Source organism: Hyalella azteca, unplaced genomic scaffold (assembly GCF_000764305.2).
Source record: "Hyalella azteca isolate HAZT.00-mixed unplaced genomic scaffold, Hazt_2.0.2 contig16283, whole genome shotgun sequence".
NCBI classification, from domain to species: domain Eukaryota; kingdom Metazoa; phylum Arthropoda; class Malacostraca; order Amphipoda; family Hyalellidae; genus Hyalella; species Hyalella azteca.
In genome coordinates this window covers 47377-64743 of record NW_025946108.1, presented here as the reverse complement: position 1 = coordinate 64743, position 17367 = coordinate 47377, and the positions used below count along the sequence as shown (strand labels likewise).

Here is a 17367-nt window from a genome sequence, read left to right as displayed (position 1 = left end):
TGAGGTTGACGCCCCCAGGTGTTATTGTTGCTCCCAGGTATATCGTTTGTGCGTAATGCGTAACAATACGCACCAACTGCATCATGCGTAAGTATTTCTAAATGGATAGAACTACAAAATGAAGTATTATCAAAGCAATGCATCGGAAAGTGACGTCAAGAAGTTGTACTTAAATTTACGCCAGCTCGGGGTTGCATGAAAAAAGTTACTTACCTTCAATCCATTTATATAAGAACATTTAGTCGTATAAAATCATTCATTCCATGGGAGCATGACAAATAATTTCTTAGGGAACCAGATTATGAAGGCGTTCTGAGAAATGGTACCAATGGCCCTTCAGAAGAATCAGCATGCAGCTATAGCATACTTACACCCACATTAACCAAATCTTTTTGGTGTCTATGGAATGAATTGAATAACTAATAATTGAATTTATTTTATATGGTTTGGCGTCAGCCCCAAATTCTAGCAGGAGTCTAGTGACGCTTCTGCAAATTAACCTCTTTTTTCCGAACTGCATAAGATAAACCAAGAAATCAGACCTTTGAAATTCATTTGCGAAGCAATCTTTAATAATATATTGCTCAATAATAAAGTGAAAACGGCGCTACGAGCGTACGAACGAGGATTTCTCGTAAAATCGAAGGTTTCTATTTCCCCATGAGATGCGATTGTAATGACGTATAGGCCCAGTCGTGTGCGTTCGTTATCTAATCGGGCTAGGGGATTTTCGGGCTAGGGGATTTAGATCTAAGGGATTTTCGAATGACGTTTTACTTCATCGAATAAATATGTTCGTGGATCAAGTTGCATTTCTTGCTCAGTATTACGTAAACCAGAAGTTTCTTGTAGACAAAAAAAATTATCAAACATGACCAATTTATATTATTTTACAAACCAAAATCTTACGTTGAGATAAAAGATCAGTCAGTTTGCCTGCTACGTTTTATTATAGAAGCGACTTTATAAGATCGTTATATATAAACAAAGCTTCTTAACTTTATTGATTTAATGAACAAATTTTTATTTGAAATGGAAAAGTTTTATCTTCATTTTGTTTGTTGATACATTTACATGTGTGAGATCATTAACGAACTTTGGATAATTTATTTTATTTTTCATACGTAATTACTATGAGTTCTTAATCGTATTATTCTGTCAACTGAATTATTCGAATTATTCTGCTATTCTGGCAAAAACATTCTCACTTCTACGATACGAGGATTATTCTTCACTTTGATAAGCTGCATTGCAGGTCCAACCCGTCTCTAACAAAAGGAAGTGCGTGTGCAGTAAAATCGACTATAAAAGTCAATAGTGTTCATTCTGACATTATCTTTTCGAAGATTTAAGACGTACATTTTCTCGTTAAAAACACTGATAAGATATAACGCTTCATATTGTGATTAGTCGTACTGCGGTTTATGTCTTTAGATGTGCCAGTGTTTGATTGATGAGTCATTCGTTATCATCAAATATATTATAACTATCATGAAATTACAAAATGAGTGTGGATTTTATTAATCATTGAAATGTCAACTTCTAATAACTGTTTTAGCACAGACTGTCACATAAATCTCGAATTTTATTTACCAGCGCTATATACTGCAACATTTTTTATAATGTGCCACACGAGATAATATTAAAGATCTGTTACCTCAGCCTTCGTTCGATAAAACACTGCCTTAACGAACACCATAATGAACAGTTCATAATGATATTTTCATATTGAAAATGCGATCGCTTCATATATCAATTTCTTAATATAGATGATGACGCGATGCAGGTAATTAGGAACTCTTAATTGATTGTAGAGAAAAAAATAATGCTGTAATTTAGGTCGCTGCGGTAGCCATTGTAAAGATACTCCTCTTAATCTTGTAGCGCATCACAATATCGGAAACTAATCGCTTCTATCAGTTCCTTCTACTTTACTGAACTTCAGGTACGCTTGAGATAAGCTGTCATTCTGACTAGTAAGCATTCGTTCGTCCTGATATCGCAACTCATGTTATTGTTCAAATTCCACTACGCTGATTGCAAGAATAAGACTGAGTGTTAATTATCACAATTTTAAAATAGGTAAACCAAATTATTGGCTTACTGAAGTTTCTATAGGATAATATGCAAGGGAGCATGTTATGTTATATAGCTGCTTGCCGATTCATTTTCAGTGCTGGATTTCTCAAAGCGCCTTCATAATTTGGTTTCCTGACTAATTATTCGCCATGTTCACTATTCCCAGTAAATAAAATATTTTATAAGATTGTATAAGTCATATTATTTGTGTAGGTCAGTTAATAGCGCGACGTTTTAAATGTAATTCTGCGGCATGAGGCAAGTGTATATATGCCGGAGCCAAGGCTTTTATCTGGCATATGATCATATATTCTAGCATTTAGCATCGGTTCAGGTCTAGCATATAGTCTTCATTATCGACTTGAGAATTCGAAATTCAATTATTCGACCAGTAACCATTCAATCTCTAAGAAATTATGATGCGAAACATTTGGAATTCATTTAGAAGTTATTACAGTAGGTTCAGATAAGAATTGTGTTTATTATCCTGTAGTTATGTAGCAGAGCAATCGAAGGTTGCAGCTTTGTTTACTAAAAAGAACTGAGTGAGGATCACGTTGAATCCAGATAATCATCCATCAATAAGATAACAGTTCAACGTCGTGCGTAAATTGTCCTGTACATCAGCGGTCCTCCTGCCGTGTTAATGCTCAGTTTACTTTAAAGGATTGAGGATTTGGCGGATTAGCTAGTGTGAGGTGCAAAAGCAAGTGATCTTAAAAACTGTTCAAAACTTGTGTATGTATTGTTGCTTTATACTGGATCGGGTTCAGACGAACACAGAATTGTTGTATGCAAATATATTATATTGTCAATGACTAATGCATTAGAATAATCGCTCCGCCTGGAGGTGAAAGCGCAAATGAAATCCGTTCGCATTGCCATATAGCTAGTTATATAAGTGTCTTTTAAGCATTATTTTACCAAACGGCTAAATAAAAGATGTCTTAAATCAAAACAAGAATGAACATTGAGGTTTCTGGGTCGCACATTGATTAAGTTCCAATCATTATAAAATCAAGCACATTACACATGTAGTAAAATGTACGAATGAGAGTTTTCAATTGTTTATATAATCATAATAAATCACCTAATCAGTAAAACTTGCATAAAAAATTGAATTCACTGCAAGTTTTCATATGTGAAATTTCTATTACTTTTCAACTCCGTATAATAATTTTTTTTTAAAGCGCAACAATTGAACTCCCTGTTTGAAATTATATGTAATATGCACAGCACTATACAAAATTAAACAAATAAGCTGAAAGAATAAATTCAAAATTTCTAGAATATGTAATTAAATTAAATGGAAAGTTTTAATTAATTTACCTGAATAAAATTACAGAAACCAATCATTTACTTTTCAATGGAATTTTAATTTCACGATTCCAAGGAGCCAAGAATAAAAAGTTTTCGTACATTCAAGATATAAATTACCTCACACGCGACACGCAATTATTTTCAGTAAAAATTCTTTCAGAAGTAGCTATGACCTGCATCATTGTCAGTATGGCTGAATTTATATATTCAGCTGATCAACAGGCTCGTGAGCCTTAAGCCTGATCTTCAGTTTGCACGTTGGGGCGGCCACAGTCTTCAAAATATCCATATTTTCCTTTTCCTCGATGCAACCGTTGAAATATGTCACCTGACACCATCAAAACAATGCAGATAAAATTAGAGTTCACTTTGCGAATGCCATGAATGATATGATATCATATATAATATATGAAAAGTTTACTAAGTTTGCCATCAGAAATTTTTGGTGTGATGAATTTACCATAGAATTATCTTGACCACTGTTTTGGTCATGACTATTACTGAGTATGAAATCAAACTATATTAGTCACTAAAATTGAGATTCTGCTAAATTTAATCGGATATAATTAAAAATGATACAACTTACTTCGCTTTCTTGAAATGTGATAGATAAGCATCTCACGGAGAGTTTATTTCTCGAGAAAAGTCTAGCTCAATTTTTCCCGTGAATTTTTCAATGATTGAACCCCAGTCAGCAGGCGGTGCTGCAGCATGGTCCAAATGTTGTCCCCGCAGCCCTTCAGTACTTCGGTCCACGTGTCAAAGCCACCACCCGCCCTCTGCATGGCTTGGCGCAGTTCATCCCAGCGTGAGTCGAGGAGAGTATTGTGTTCCTCAGAAGACAACTCCTTGATCACCCATACTAGAACATCGAGCATCCTACAAGAATTAGAAATTTTGGTTTGTATGCTGGAACTAAATTCTGACGTAAGTTATATAAATAATATCATTAGAGTAGAGAATGTAAATTTAATGAATTTATTTAAAGCAATGAACTTAATTGTAAAAATAGAGAAAGCAAATTGGCCAAGAATTGGAAGGCTATGTATCCCACTCAGGTACTCGTAATCCGTGATTGCGTCAAAATGGGGTATACATTAAATGCTATTAGTAACTGCGTTTGCAAATGGGTTTTACTTGCATCCACATGTTTTAGTATGGATAAATTGACACTTTTAGCGGTTTTATCTCGTCCTTTTATAAATTGACTTCGTCGATGAGTAGAAGTCGAAAGAAAAAATTGTAAGACTGAAATCTTTCATGGAGGTGTTTCACGACAAATTTCCTTTATTACTGGCTTAAGGAAGATTTCTTTCATGTTAGTTAGTGCTTAGGATCACGCTGTTGTTAGGAGTGGGATCGTTAGATGGTTGGTTTTTGATTTTTTGGTATATGTTGCTTATGAAAAATCAAATAAATTTGAAACAGAATTAGGTTTTCATTCGTCACTAATTGCTTTCAATGCATTTTCTGATTTTTTATATTATGCACTTCCTGTTTCAGGAAGATACGTCGATTATCCACTGCCGTTGTCAACCAACTTTAAGCGGAAAATACGGAAGCTCAAAACCCTTTACAAGGGTAATTTAGTGACCATATTTTATAATGAAAATTAACGTTACTTTATTTTTATATTTGAATTAGTCATTTTGAATAAATCTCTTTTGGATAAACTTGGTTATCAAGATAACGCCTGAAAATATTTACAACTAGATATCCACGTGTTCTCATCACGATAGCAACTGTCTCTTCCCTCTAATTTTTAGTTTGAATTTTTTTATCAGGTTCGTAATTGAAGCAGAGGTTAAGCCGCGGAAACATTCTCTTGGTTACAATATTACTTATCTTCTAATGTAAAGAAAATACGTGAGTTTGCGTTTGAGTCCGTCTGTGTTTGAAGCCATAAACTGGCCATAGATAATGGATGTTTGGGCACGCTGCTGCAATAGCCGTCATGTCGGGATTTTAGCTAGATTTGAAATTTTATTTTTAGTGCTGGAATGGTACCGCCACGCAAAACGGGGAGGTGGGAAAGTGTGATTATTAAAAAATTAACTATAATTAATTTTTATAATAACCCAGTTCGAAATTCTCGCAGTCATTGCGGCCGTTCGCCGCAGACACGTTCGCAAACGCGCAAATCTAGGCCGTTGTTGCCGACTTCACCTCGCGCCCAAGCAGTCTAGCGACGATATGGCCTCGTCTGCCACGAACAGCGGGAGGCCTAGGTCGGCAAAAGCTGCGGCAGGCAACTTGCCGCAGCTCTACCGCGGCCTACGTCTAATATGCCGGCGGTAACGGTTCAAGCTTTGAGGAGGCAGGGAGAGGAAGGGGGTGAAGGGTGGGGAAGGCGGAGGAATATTGAAAGAACCTTCTAGGCATGAATCTCAATATGGAGCTTTTACCGGAAGAAACTGATTGAATTATTCACTTATTTAATTTCTCTAAAATTATGAGGTTTACATGATTTTTTATTTTCTACATTTTTTTCGACAGTTCTATTCTTTACTACAGCAAATCCATGTCGCCAGTATTTGTGGAACTAGTTCCATCCAGTATTGTGTGTGTTCAGTTTATTGCCATAAATTCGATGAAAAACGCGAAATCGGTATATAATCTGAAAGTAAATATAATATAAATTTACGAAATAATAGAAATACTAAATGAACGCAAACGGTAACTGCCAGGCTACTGCGCATGCGCGACAGCGAACGCTGCAGCGGCCGCCAGCGCATGCGCAGTAGTCTAACTAGTCTCCGCTCTATACAGTGGTGTGGCCGGGAAGTACAGAGAATGTACGTGTGGTGCAGTGAACACGACCCGAATTCGGTTAATTTTGGATAAATATTGGAGGTAAGGAACAGATGAAACGTCAAAATTTAATGTATTTACATTTTCATACGGTTTAAGATCTAATGCGCAACTACCAAGGCTAAATTTTGGTTACTGCAACTTTGCAAGTCATGAAACAAATTGCTTCTCGTTCAAGGATTCATCTCCAGCCAACTTACTGTATTGCTATCGAAAGGCACGCTTGCCTATTGAATCCGTTGTCAATCCACTCAATTCTAGTTAAACGTTATGATTATGATCTGAAATGAACTTTTTGTCTCTGAGTTATGTATAAATGTGCCACCGTAAAAATTTCGGGAAGCCTACTTTTTTCTATATTAAATTAGCTGATATTTTGAAACTAATCGAGATGACAGAGTCAGTTAAACTTAGCACGTCTGTAAGCTCGTATTACTGGTCACAGGTTCACTGATCAAAACTGATGAAATCCATTTTGTTGCAGGCAAATCACAAATGTTGAATGCAGCTAAACCCGACTATAACTTTGCCCGCGAAGCAGTCGAGGCCCGAGAGGAATCGGGTGAACAGTCTCTCAAGTTTCACGGCATTGACTGCATCGATATCGGGTGCACGAGGGACCTGATATGCTGTCAAATTTCTGCTTATTGCACCACACGATGATTGTTAATAAAGGTGAGAAATCAAATGGACGCCTAAGTTTGCATGATGAAGGGACTTTTTCCTCGTTGCGCTGCGTGCAGCATGGCGGATGCTGTCCCATACTCCCATTGTCACACGACCTAACTAAGGTGCTTGCTCGTACATGTTCAAAGACGACGCTATCTTCAAGGCACTAACTATACAGATGTCAGAGAACGATGCATCGCAGGTAGCATTTTGCCAGGCACAAGTTGTACAAAAGATACAATAGGAATATTTTTTAGGGCAAATGCCGAGATATTTCTGTCAATTTATAACCGGCATTACTGGAAGTTTTTTTCTATTAGTATTATTTGAACTTTTTGATCGAAGTTCTTACATAAATTTGAAGTATGAATTTCCTTCACGTACCAAATGTATTCAAAGAAAAAAAATCTATTTGCATAGAAGTGTTTTCTTACTTAATTTCTATCCGGGAAACAAGCTGATACACTTTCATTCTTCAGGGGAGTCTAGCCAACTGCTGTGCCTAGTCTACATGTCCAGCTGTGTCGACGTTTACCTCAGCAGTGGAAAGCCGCCGCGAAAACTACCCGCTTAGAACCAGAGCTTGTTCAGTGAAACTTGCTGGATTATCGGAAACAGCCACAACGCATCACCGACCCACTCAGAAAACATTCCAAGTTATCATGGTGTGTCATGCGTGCAGTTGCTTTTAGTATGGTGATTTTGTATACTATTTTCCCTTGAAATTAACTTTTCAACTATTATCAATTTCCGTTCTGAGATGATGAGTTTCATGCATTGAATACTGAAGTACTCATTTTAGAAATTTCAAACAAGTTTAGAGTTCCACTTCACGTATTTGACTACTGATTACTAAGTTAGATTCTCAAGTATTGTGGTGCTTATCATTTACAATTTATACGAGATGATGTTATCCTTTAGCTGACGCCGTTGTAAAAACCGGGAATAAGCTTGTATGTATATTTTGAAAATAATGAAGGGGCTACATTATCGTACGTAATCGTGTATTGTTCTAAAATATAGTTATACCAGTTTTGGAATAGATTTCTTAATTTATGTTTGTCGATGCTTAAACTCCATGTGTAATGCTTTACGTTTTACTCCAAAAATGTTTTGTAGTTTGAATGTTTACATGCACTTGAGGTTCTAATAAACGGCTCGAACATGTAAATCTTTTTATTTCTGTCATAATTTGTTATACTTGTTCCTACTTCATATCTCAGAATGACTGCATTAAAATACGCTTTATAATTTTGTATGTGTTCGTTGTTACACAATTCCCCATGCCCTCCACAATTATTATATATAGCTCCACAAAGTAGGGGAGCTATATATATAGTGGAGGGCGTAGGGATTTTTTTTGGCTCGAAATTCACGTTCGGCCACCTCTGGCCTGCGGGAATTTTGCGCAACGGTCCCGCCAATCGCGGCAACCACCTTCGCGATAGCGCGGAAGCTGGCAGTGCCTGCCGGCCTGCTCGCTCGCGGTAGGACAGACTGACTGCGGCAGCAGGCCCTTTCCAGGCCGAGAAGCGCTGCCACAATATTGCGCTGCTGTGGACATTCCTGCGCTGTTGACTACCCTGGCGTTGCGCTGGGGCGAGCGTTGGCGCAGGCAAGTTCACCCGCGGCTGGCTTCCAGACTGCGGCGATTTCTGACTGGGAACTAAACCGAAAAAATTAAAGTGTGATTTTCAACTTGGCTTGTGCAAGTTTTATTCAACTCGTTTAAGTTGAAGTTCACTTCGACTTTCAAGCTCGTAGTTCAACGTGAGTTCCACGATAAATGAGGGTTGAAACTGGTCGTTTTACACGATTTATGATCACAGGATCCGTTAAACAGGTTTCGCGATTGCGGGAGACGAGATGATGGGATTTTGGATGGCAGGCTGACTGGATTTAAATAAAGTTTAGATAAATTTCCTAAAATTCTCAAGTAAAATTCGGGCTTAGGAAAAACTGCGTTGAAATCATGTACCAATTCAATGCAACGACCGGCTTAGCCGTAAGTAATTTAATAATTTTCCTGTATAGACGGGTATATTCTAGTGGAAATCAATTCATGTCAATTAAGTTTCTAGAAGCTGTGAAACTTTGCCTTAGCGTGAGCTGTACCGAGAGCTTTTGTTGCCAAGTTTCTTCCACATACATTAAATTTCATATGACATCGATATAATTTGTTGTGTATTCGAAGAGTGTTTTCTTATTCTCCGTAAAAGAAACGGAGAAAAACGTCTTTTTCTCTCTTTCTTCATCGGAGTTTGAAATGATCAATTTAATCCTCTTATTCATGGTACAACTTATAGTCATATAAGTTCTCTATAGAACATGAATTGAACTTAAATATCGAGAGCCTAGTTCGTTATTTGAATGAACCAATTGATAACGTAGGAACACGAATAAGTCATTTCGTCATTAGCTATCTAAACTACCAAAAAAAATGGTCGCTTTTCAAAGTTGTATTGCCGAAAAATTGAGTTCATCAGTTATTTAACTTTATCTATTATTTCCAGACAGTGAGAATACATATACTAGTATATGGTACCGAATACTTACAAAATTATATATTGAAAGAATTTTCTCACCGCCATGTTAAATGGTATCGAATTTATGCTAACAAATCATGCTGCGTTGAAGACTTAGGTAGAAGGTTGTTAACAAGTTTTGATTTACCTTCTTTTGGGATTCGGTCGCCGCATCATGATAGATTCCAAGGTGTCACGCGTGTCATACAGGCGACGCACTATGTATTTCGCTGCGAAGTATTCTTGGACGCTCTCATGTTGAAAAGAGTGGGTATTTCCTTTTTGTCTCAGAACGATTTCAGCAGCCAGGTCAGCGCTTGCACTTCCTGCATCTTCATAGCTCTTCAACTCCCTGTGGCAAAGGCGTTCCAGCCGAGACAGCTGTTCTTCCGAAATGGTCTTCAATTCACCATGAATTTTTTGCAATGCAAACTCTCCGATGACCACGAGCAAATCATCACTCAGCCCCTTGCAATTGAATATTCCCTGTCGCTGCAACTTGCATTCCAGTAATTTTCTATATAATAAATACAGAAAAGGTGAAGTTTCTGTTACTTGCGTCGTTGTACTTAATGTGGGTTTATGCTTCAGAAGTTCTTGGCTCAGATACTGCAAACTCGCAGGCGATTGGAAACAATCTCGCACGTTCTCATTCAATTCATCGAACTTTTCGAGCAATTCTACTTTTTTGTCCTCAGTAAGAGCTCTACTGTAGTTCCGCATAAAATTTTTTTGATCATTCAGGCTTTCGATAGGCTTCATTCTGAAACCAGCTGTATTCAGGCCTAACTTTTTGATGAGAGTTGAAAGTTCCGGCAATTTTTGTGAAATGGTTGATATGAGAACTTTGCACTCCGTCCTCCGGACTTTCCTAAGTAAGTCTTCTAGTACACGAGACAGGTCCCTGCTCAAGTCATCTGATCCATGAACGAGGAACAACGTCTTTAGGTTTAGGATTTTCTGAACAATCTCTGAAGCTCCTGGTTCGAGACACAGTTTACGAAGACAGTGCTCCACGACGTCCTCCAGGCTAGTATATATATAGCTGTTCTGTCGGAGCAATCAATCATCGGAGCCTAACTTTTCTTTCTTTTCTTTCGGGACCTGATTTTCTTCGACTTGTGGCTTGACTTTCTTTGTGACGATCTGATCGATTCTCTTTATGATTTCTTCAAGAACCTTAGTTGTGTCTGATTCAGAAACCTTGTAAGTGAGTGAGGATTTAGTTACCAAATGAATAAGAGCTGATTTAATTTCTTCAACTTTTCCTTGGTCTTCTAGGTCACTGGTATTGTGCATTACCTCATTTCTGAGTACTTTAATTCGTTTGAACGAAGCGAAAGCTTCCTGCTCCTCCTTACTATTCTTCCGCGGTGAAATTTCATGAAAGGCACATATAAGACTGAATAGCAGCGTCACATCGAAGTCAGCTGAATTGGTGCTTTCTTCTAGCACTTTCTTCATGTCTTTGTTGTTGATCAGGCGCTTCCAATCATTCTTGGTGAGTGGCCTGTTAAGTTTCCTCTGTATATATTGTTCGTAAGTTTCTGTGTCTTCTTTATCACGCGACGCCCACGCAACGACGTGCCGTAAGATGTTGGGCACGAGCTGCGTGACGGTAATGGTATTCATGTAGACGATAGCGTCCTTTTTGGACAACTTAGATATCCCCACCTCAATCTTATTGTCAAAATCCATCTTGTTCTGCACGAAAATGAAAGAAAAATCAGCAGCATGTTATCGCTATAATAATAGTTAAAGTGAGCAGAATGACTCATCACATGAGTGACAATTTTATATTGACGTAATGTTTGGTTAACTTCCCCAATACAATAATTAAGTTTGTTTGAATCGTCCATAATGGGAAATAACAAATGAGTTTAGTCCGATTGAAATGGAAATCGTGCGATGAAAAAGGTGAAAATGTGAGTAATATCGAAGATTCGTTGATTTAAGGTACACATTGATAAAAAAATAAGTCTGGAATTTCTATTCACCTAAGGAAAACAGAGACATTTATGATACTTCATTTATAAAGATTTTTAATTAGATTATACCTTAAAATGAAATTTCCTGCATCAAATTAAATTCATAAGTTGTTCATTAGGAACGATGAAAAAATTCTGTCATAATTTAGAAATATTGAATTGCACCAAGAATAATTTGAGAACATTGTCATTACGTCTGCTAATTTAATTCTACACCATAAGAAATCCAAGCAAAAATGTATCATTTATGAAGCACATTGCAGAGAGGATTACAAGCAAATTTGTCGCCTAACAAGATAAGGTAATCAAGAACGTAACTTAACACTTCAAGATTTCATATGTCAAAATTTCAAATTTTCTATATCGATGAGAAACAAATTAACTAACTATGAATTTTGATCTAACGTTCTGAATATTTGATTCAGCTTCCCTCCGATATTTTACAAGAAAATTAACGTTGTAAATGGTTGAAACTCACTAATGGGTTGAAGGGTTGTGCACTCTTCTCCTGCGGCCCAGCAAGTGACGGAGGCAACGTGACGGAGTTACGGAGGCAAGATTTCTTACCAACATAAGAAAGTGATAAGAAGAGATGATTAGCTTGTTACTGAAATTTTTACTCGTCATATCCGTCCGTCCATCTGTCCGTGACTTCACTGACGGACGAGAAAATGGCGGCTCTGTCACTCACTGCAGTGAGTACTGCAGTGATCTTTAATCTTTTGATATGAATCAACATTCAATAAAAATAAAAAAAGTGTTATTGCATTCGCTGAAACTATATGTACGTTTAGAAATTGAAAACAGATGGGCTTAAATTTAGATATCCAAGCTTTGTGCTCGCTTTTTCATTCAATTTGTGTAAGGTATTCATAAATTAACGGAAAACTGGTGCATATACCCGTCTTCTTTTTATATTGCAAAAACGCGATAAAATTGAAAAAATAATTTCTCTCGTCTCCTGATTTTTTAAACTATAAAATACTAAACACTTCCATCAGGATGTATACAAGTTATCAATGAACAAAGAAAGCCTCGAGCAAAACTCAAGAGGAGGTGCCATTAAAAATGACTAACATTACACTCACGTGAGTGTAATGTATGATATTGATGGATTTCGGGGAGTTTGACGTTACAACATAAAATCATCGAGAAATATGACGTTCATGTCTTTTCGCTAAAAAAAATCGTGCGGCTGTCAGTACAAATTGAAATCGTTCAAGGCCACAGTTTTTTTCTCTGTTCGTTCATGCGTTGGTAAACCCATGTTTACAGTTGTCTAAAAGGTCACCATAAACACTTAGTAAATATTGTTATAACTCCATCTATAATATTGCGAGTACAGGACTAGAGTAATTCCAAGTATTGACAGGAACTTCTTGCGTTTCTTTAATTTCCCAAATCTAACCTCTCAGAACCTGAGACTTGCAGCCTTGACTATCTAATCTTTTATCAGAGCTTAAATGTTCGAACTGATTATTCCTCACACATACAGTATGCATAAGGTGTGATTCACTCCTTGCAGTATTTTTCTTTTCCGTTAATTTCACATATAATGTCGTGATCATTTGAAATTTATTTTTTAATTTAACTCCAGAAAAGCTTCTTCTTCTTTAATGTTCTTGTTCAGGAGAAAAGCACTGCGGTTCATAACAATTTCGCCAGTTATTTTGTAGCAATGATTCGACAAAAGAGCGTGAGCTTTAGCGTAGTCTTCTGCATGGGTCAATTCTGCTTCGGCACCCCACATTCAAGTAACTCGTAACCAAGAATTATGCAATGTAATACGCACATTTCAAGGCTCATTGAGCATTGAATTTTAAGAATTTTTTTAAGGATTTTTTTTTTCAAGGAATTTTTTCTCATTTTAACCTTCTCCCGTTTACAATTAAAACGGGAAAGCGGGTGAATTCAGACAGTTCGGCACGCTTTTTTTCTCTGGATTTGTAACTAATAATTAAGGAATTGAATAATGTTTTTCCTTCAGAAAGCGCTTTGGCGAGGATAATTTTTAGATTTTTGCTTACTTTTGTTAAGGTAGGCTATTAAGTTGGGTTAGGTTAGGAAGTTACGTTTCATCCGTTTTACCGTTTTAACTGATATTGATGTGGAATGGATAGCTGATGTGGCAAGGATATTTACATCCTCCAGTAAGGGAAGTATATAAATATCGTTGCCACACTGCATTGAGTAATAAAAAGTATTTAGTTTATTATATAAATCTTTGTTAAAAATTGAAGGGGAAAAAAGCGTGACGAAGTGGTTGAATTGGTCGTTTTTAATAATTAATTGAAAACGGAATGTGGCAAAATTTAGAATAATATCCTCGTCACACTGCAATGAGCTTTGGAATGCGTGTATATAATTTCATAATTGTTGCTTAGGAATTGAGTGTTTAGAAATAGTTTTAAAGGCACGCTGTTTCTTAACTCTGAATCACTAAACCTCGCAGAGTTATATAACAGAACGCTATTTATTCAGGACCCAACCGCAAAATGACTTAAAAATTGTTCGTTCGATGATAGAGGCACATCATGAAAGACCCGTAAAATAATTTGAACTCATTTGTTTTTCTATTCATGTAGAAATTATACGAAAGTGTCAATGAATATTAGACACATATATTAATTCAAAATGAAAGACTTACCGTGCGCGTACGAAATTTTAACAAATTTATCTAGACAAGAATATTCTCAGATAATCTCACAATCCACTCGATGAGGTATCGTGCATAAGACTGATGGAATATTATTTACTTTGCCTTTAGAACTGCTAAATTGAATTTACAATGCACTTACACTTAACACTTAGATTTTACGAACATCATGATTCATTTACCCAATGTTTCAAATGTTTCTACGCCTACGAAACTAATCGCAATTTTGTGCAGTCAATGTTATCGAACAATATCTCTTCGCTAACTCTCTAAGTACATGTAGTTGAACAATTTCGGAAATTAATTAATTAATTTCGGAATTAAAAATAGATCAGTAGGCGCAAATCAGCATTAACCCTATGCATTCAACACGTTCAAAATTGTGCAAATCAACAAAATACAAGTCAAAGCTCAGTGTATCGTCATTTCTTGTGCAGCATCATAAGCTCTCATGGCTTACCCGCCGCTCAAAGAAATCATGCACGGCAACGCAGCGGCAATCTAATAACAGTAGAATCGAGATTCAGCAATGCATAGCAATAAAATTACTGACGAATTTCACAAGCTACACGCCAAATGAGAACACAGTCAGTCCCAATTTGGATCATTAAAAAAGAACGGGGGCAAAGCAACTTCCCTCAAAAAATTTGGGGTATTTGGGGTATGCTTCAATCTCCGCAGCACATTCAACATAATTGAGTTTGAATTATTTTAAGTTTGCTCTTCCACACGATCGAAATCAACGACTAGTCAGAATCGGAAATGTTCCGACAGCACCTGAAAAACTATACCAGCACCAGCATTATACCAGAATCCAGACGGTGCCCGTTCGCGTGCGTGTATGAGTGTTTGTTTGTTATTCATCAATATTCATTCTAGACTGCTTAAATATGCGATTTAAGAAATCACATTAACTTCATATTTGCATTTCTTTTTTTCTTAACGCTTGAATATAAACAAATTAGGTAATATACAATTCCAGTTCAATGGTGGGACCTTGGGACTATGATTGCGATGTGTGGCACATTTTATCTTTGTCAGGTACCTCGCGTTGGGCAGAAAACATTATGATGTTAGAAAATATATTCTGGAATTCCCTTGCATACCACAGTTCTATAATCACTATGTTAGAAAGGAAAACTGAATGTAGGCATTATCAACGGTTTTCGTTAATAATGGAAATACTAGTAAAGCTTTTACAGCAGCGAAGAACCAGTAGATGCTGTGGATGGCTCATCAATATGAGGAGAGTATTTCTTATTAACTGTGCATTTCTTATTGAAATTATCGTTTTTGTTTCAAGAATCTGAGAAATAATCTCCTGCATAGCTAAGAAGGTAAAATTTTATTTATTGTTCATTGTCGACATTAGTACAAATAAAAAATTTGTTGATAGGATAAGCACGTCAATCGTAGCGCGCTGAGATGAGGCTCTGACTATGTTTTGTCCAAACCGAGGTACGAGTTTTGGAAGCGGTGCTTCGTTCATACACCAGCCCGCAGATGAAGTGAGTGTAATATTATCTCCTAATTAACAACGCTTCACTGTTTACCAATGTCGATTGCAATGCTGTACGGAGGGTTTTGTACGCAACTGAATGCTAGTACGATCACTTTTGCTATAAGTGTTTTTCAATCACTAAGGGCGAGATGCCGTGGTGTGAGATGCCGTTGTCAATTCATTCAACCGAAAACTGAAAGCATTGTCTTTTAATTTTTCATCCATTTTAAATGGCTTGATTAATAACGATTTGGTAACGTTCCTCATAGCAGAGATTACGCAACGCTGTTGTTGCTCGATTTACAGATAGTTGATTGTCAATAACTTCTTGCATTATTTTGTCAGTTGTGGTGGAGAAACTTTTTCCCATTAGCATTATTACCTACGATTCTGAGCTTCCTAAGTGTCCCAGCAGGCATCCGACGTTGAAACGACGCTGATTATTGGTTGATTTCTGGTTGAAATGTTGAACATAAATTAAACGTCATATCAACGTCGAAATCTGACTAAAACTAGAAAGGACGTAAAACAACCTTATTTCAACGTCGAAAAATTGTCAATATTGGTACGTTGAATGTTTAGCTATTCACCAGCATGGAACTAATGTTATCACACCAACATTGAATGAAATACAAATACATAAGTGTACGATTAATGACCAGAGAATGCAGTTCAATTTCAAGAGGTCGACCAATTCTTTAGCTTGTTTCTATTGCTTATGCGCGCGAGCTGCCGTGGTCAAGGTTGCCAAGGCGTCGCGCGGTCTCCAGCGATCCCGGGTTCGAATCCTGCTACGGACGAAAAACAGATTGGTTCATCAACGTTGATTCAACCAGAGAATTTGACGTTGCAGCAATGCCGTAGCAGTAACATTGATTCAACGTTGTATTGTAACGTCAGAAGGACGTTTCCTGAGAGACGTTGCTTCAGTTTTCATTCTAAACCTCTTTTCACCCCGATCTCAATGTCGTAATGCGTAGTTGTTTTAAAATCGATTCAACCATAGAATTCAACGTTGCAGCAACGTCGTAGTAGCAACATTGATTCAACAATGCATTGTAACGTCAGTACGACGTTTCGTGAAAGACGTTGCTTTAATTTTCATTCTACACCTCCTTTCAATCAGATCTCAATGTCGTAATGCGTAGATGATTCAACGTTGATTCAACCAACGAATGCCTGCTGGGTATGCCCTTAGTATTCACCGAGTTACAGAAACAAGCATTGCAATTAAATTTCGTTTAAATTCAATTGCCCCATCCTTCCCCTCACTGCCTAGGAAGGAGGCAGGCTATCACAATGGCAGGCTCGGCCAGAGCTGCTCCCCGGATACGGGGACGAACTCAATACGAACAGCTCAGTAGCCGAAAGAGTAGGGACCAGACTCTCGTAGCTGTCTGACTTGGGGTTGGAAAGGTGATCAAAAAAGTGGGCATGGAGAAGCTCATTTACTATATGCTCCTCGAATCCTAGTCGTTGCCTGTTTCAGAGTCAAATCCTCTTCTTAATTTTGTTAGGGTTACACAACTCGTCACAAGTGCGTTCCCGGACAACCATAGACGGACGTATAGCACAGCTACAGTGACCGGCAAAGATAAATCTCGAGAATATGCGATTATTTTGAGCGTGATTTATCTCGAATTAGTTCTTGTTTTAAAATGAGAAATCAGAATATTACCTGTCATAATTTAGCTGCAGTATTTAGCTGCGGCGATTTTATTATTGACACGTCTTTCTACTGAATGTGCTCGTTATTCTTTTGCGGCGTGCCACTTGCTTGACTGGTTGCACGTAGTATTCGATCTAGCATGGGCGTAA

General features: G+C 37.3%; 1 long non-coding RNA gene across 1 annotated transcript; it reads left to right on the top strand.

Annotated features, from left to right (window-relative positions):
• Positions 1–6154: 6154 nt before the first annotated feature.
• On the top strand, positions 6155–8034 carry LOC108665457. The gene is made up of 3 exons (XR_001930445.2): positions 6155–6252; positions 6695–6885; positions 7359–8034. It is a non-coding gene; the product is annotated as an uncharacterized LOC108665457 (long non-coding RNA).
• Positions 8035–17367: the final 9333 nt, after the last annotated feature.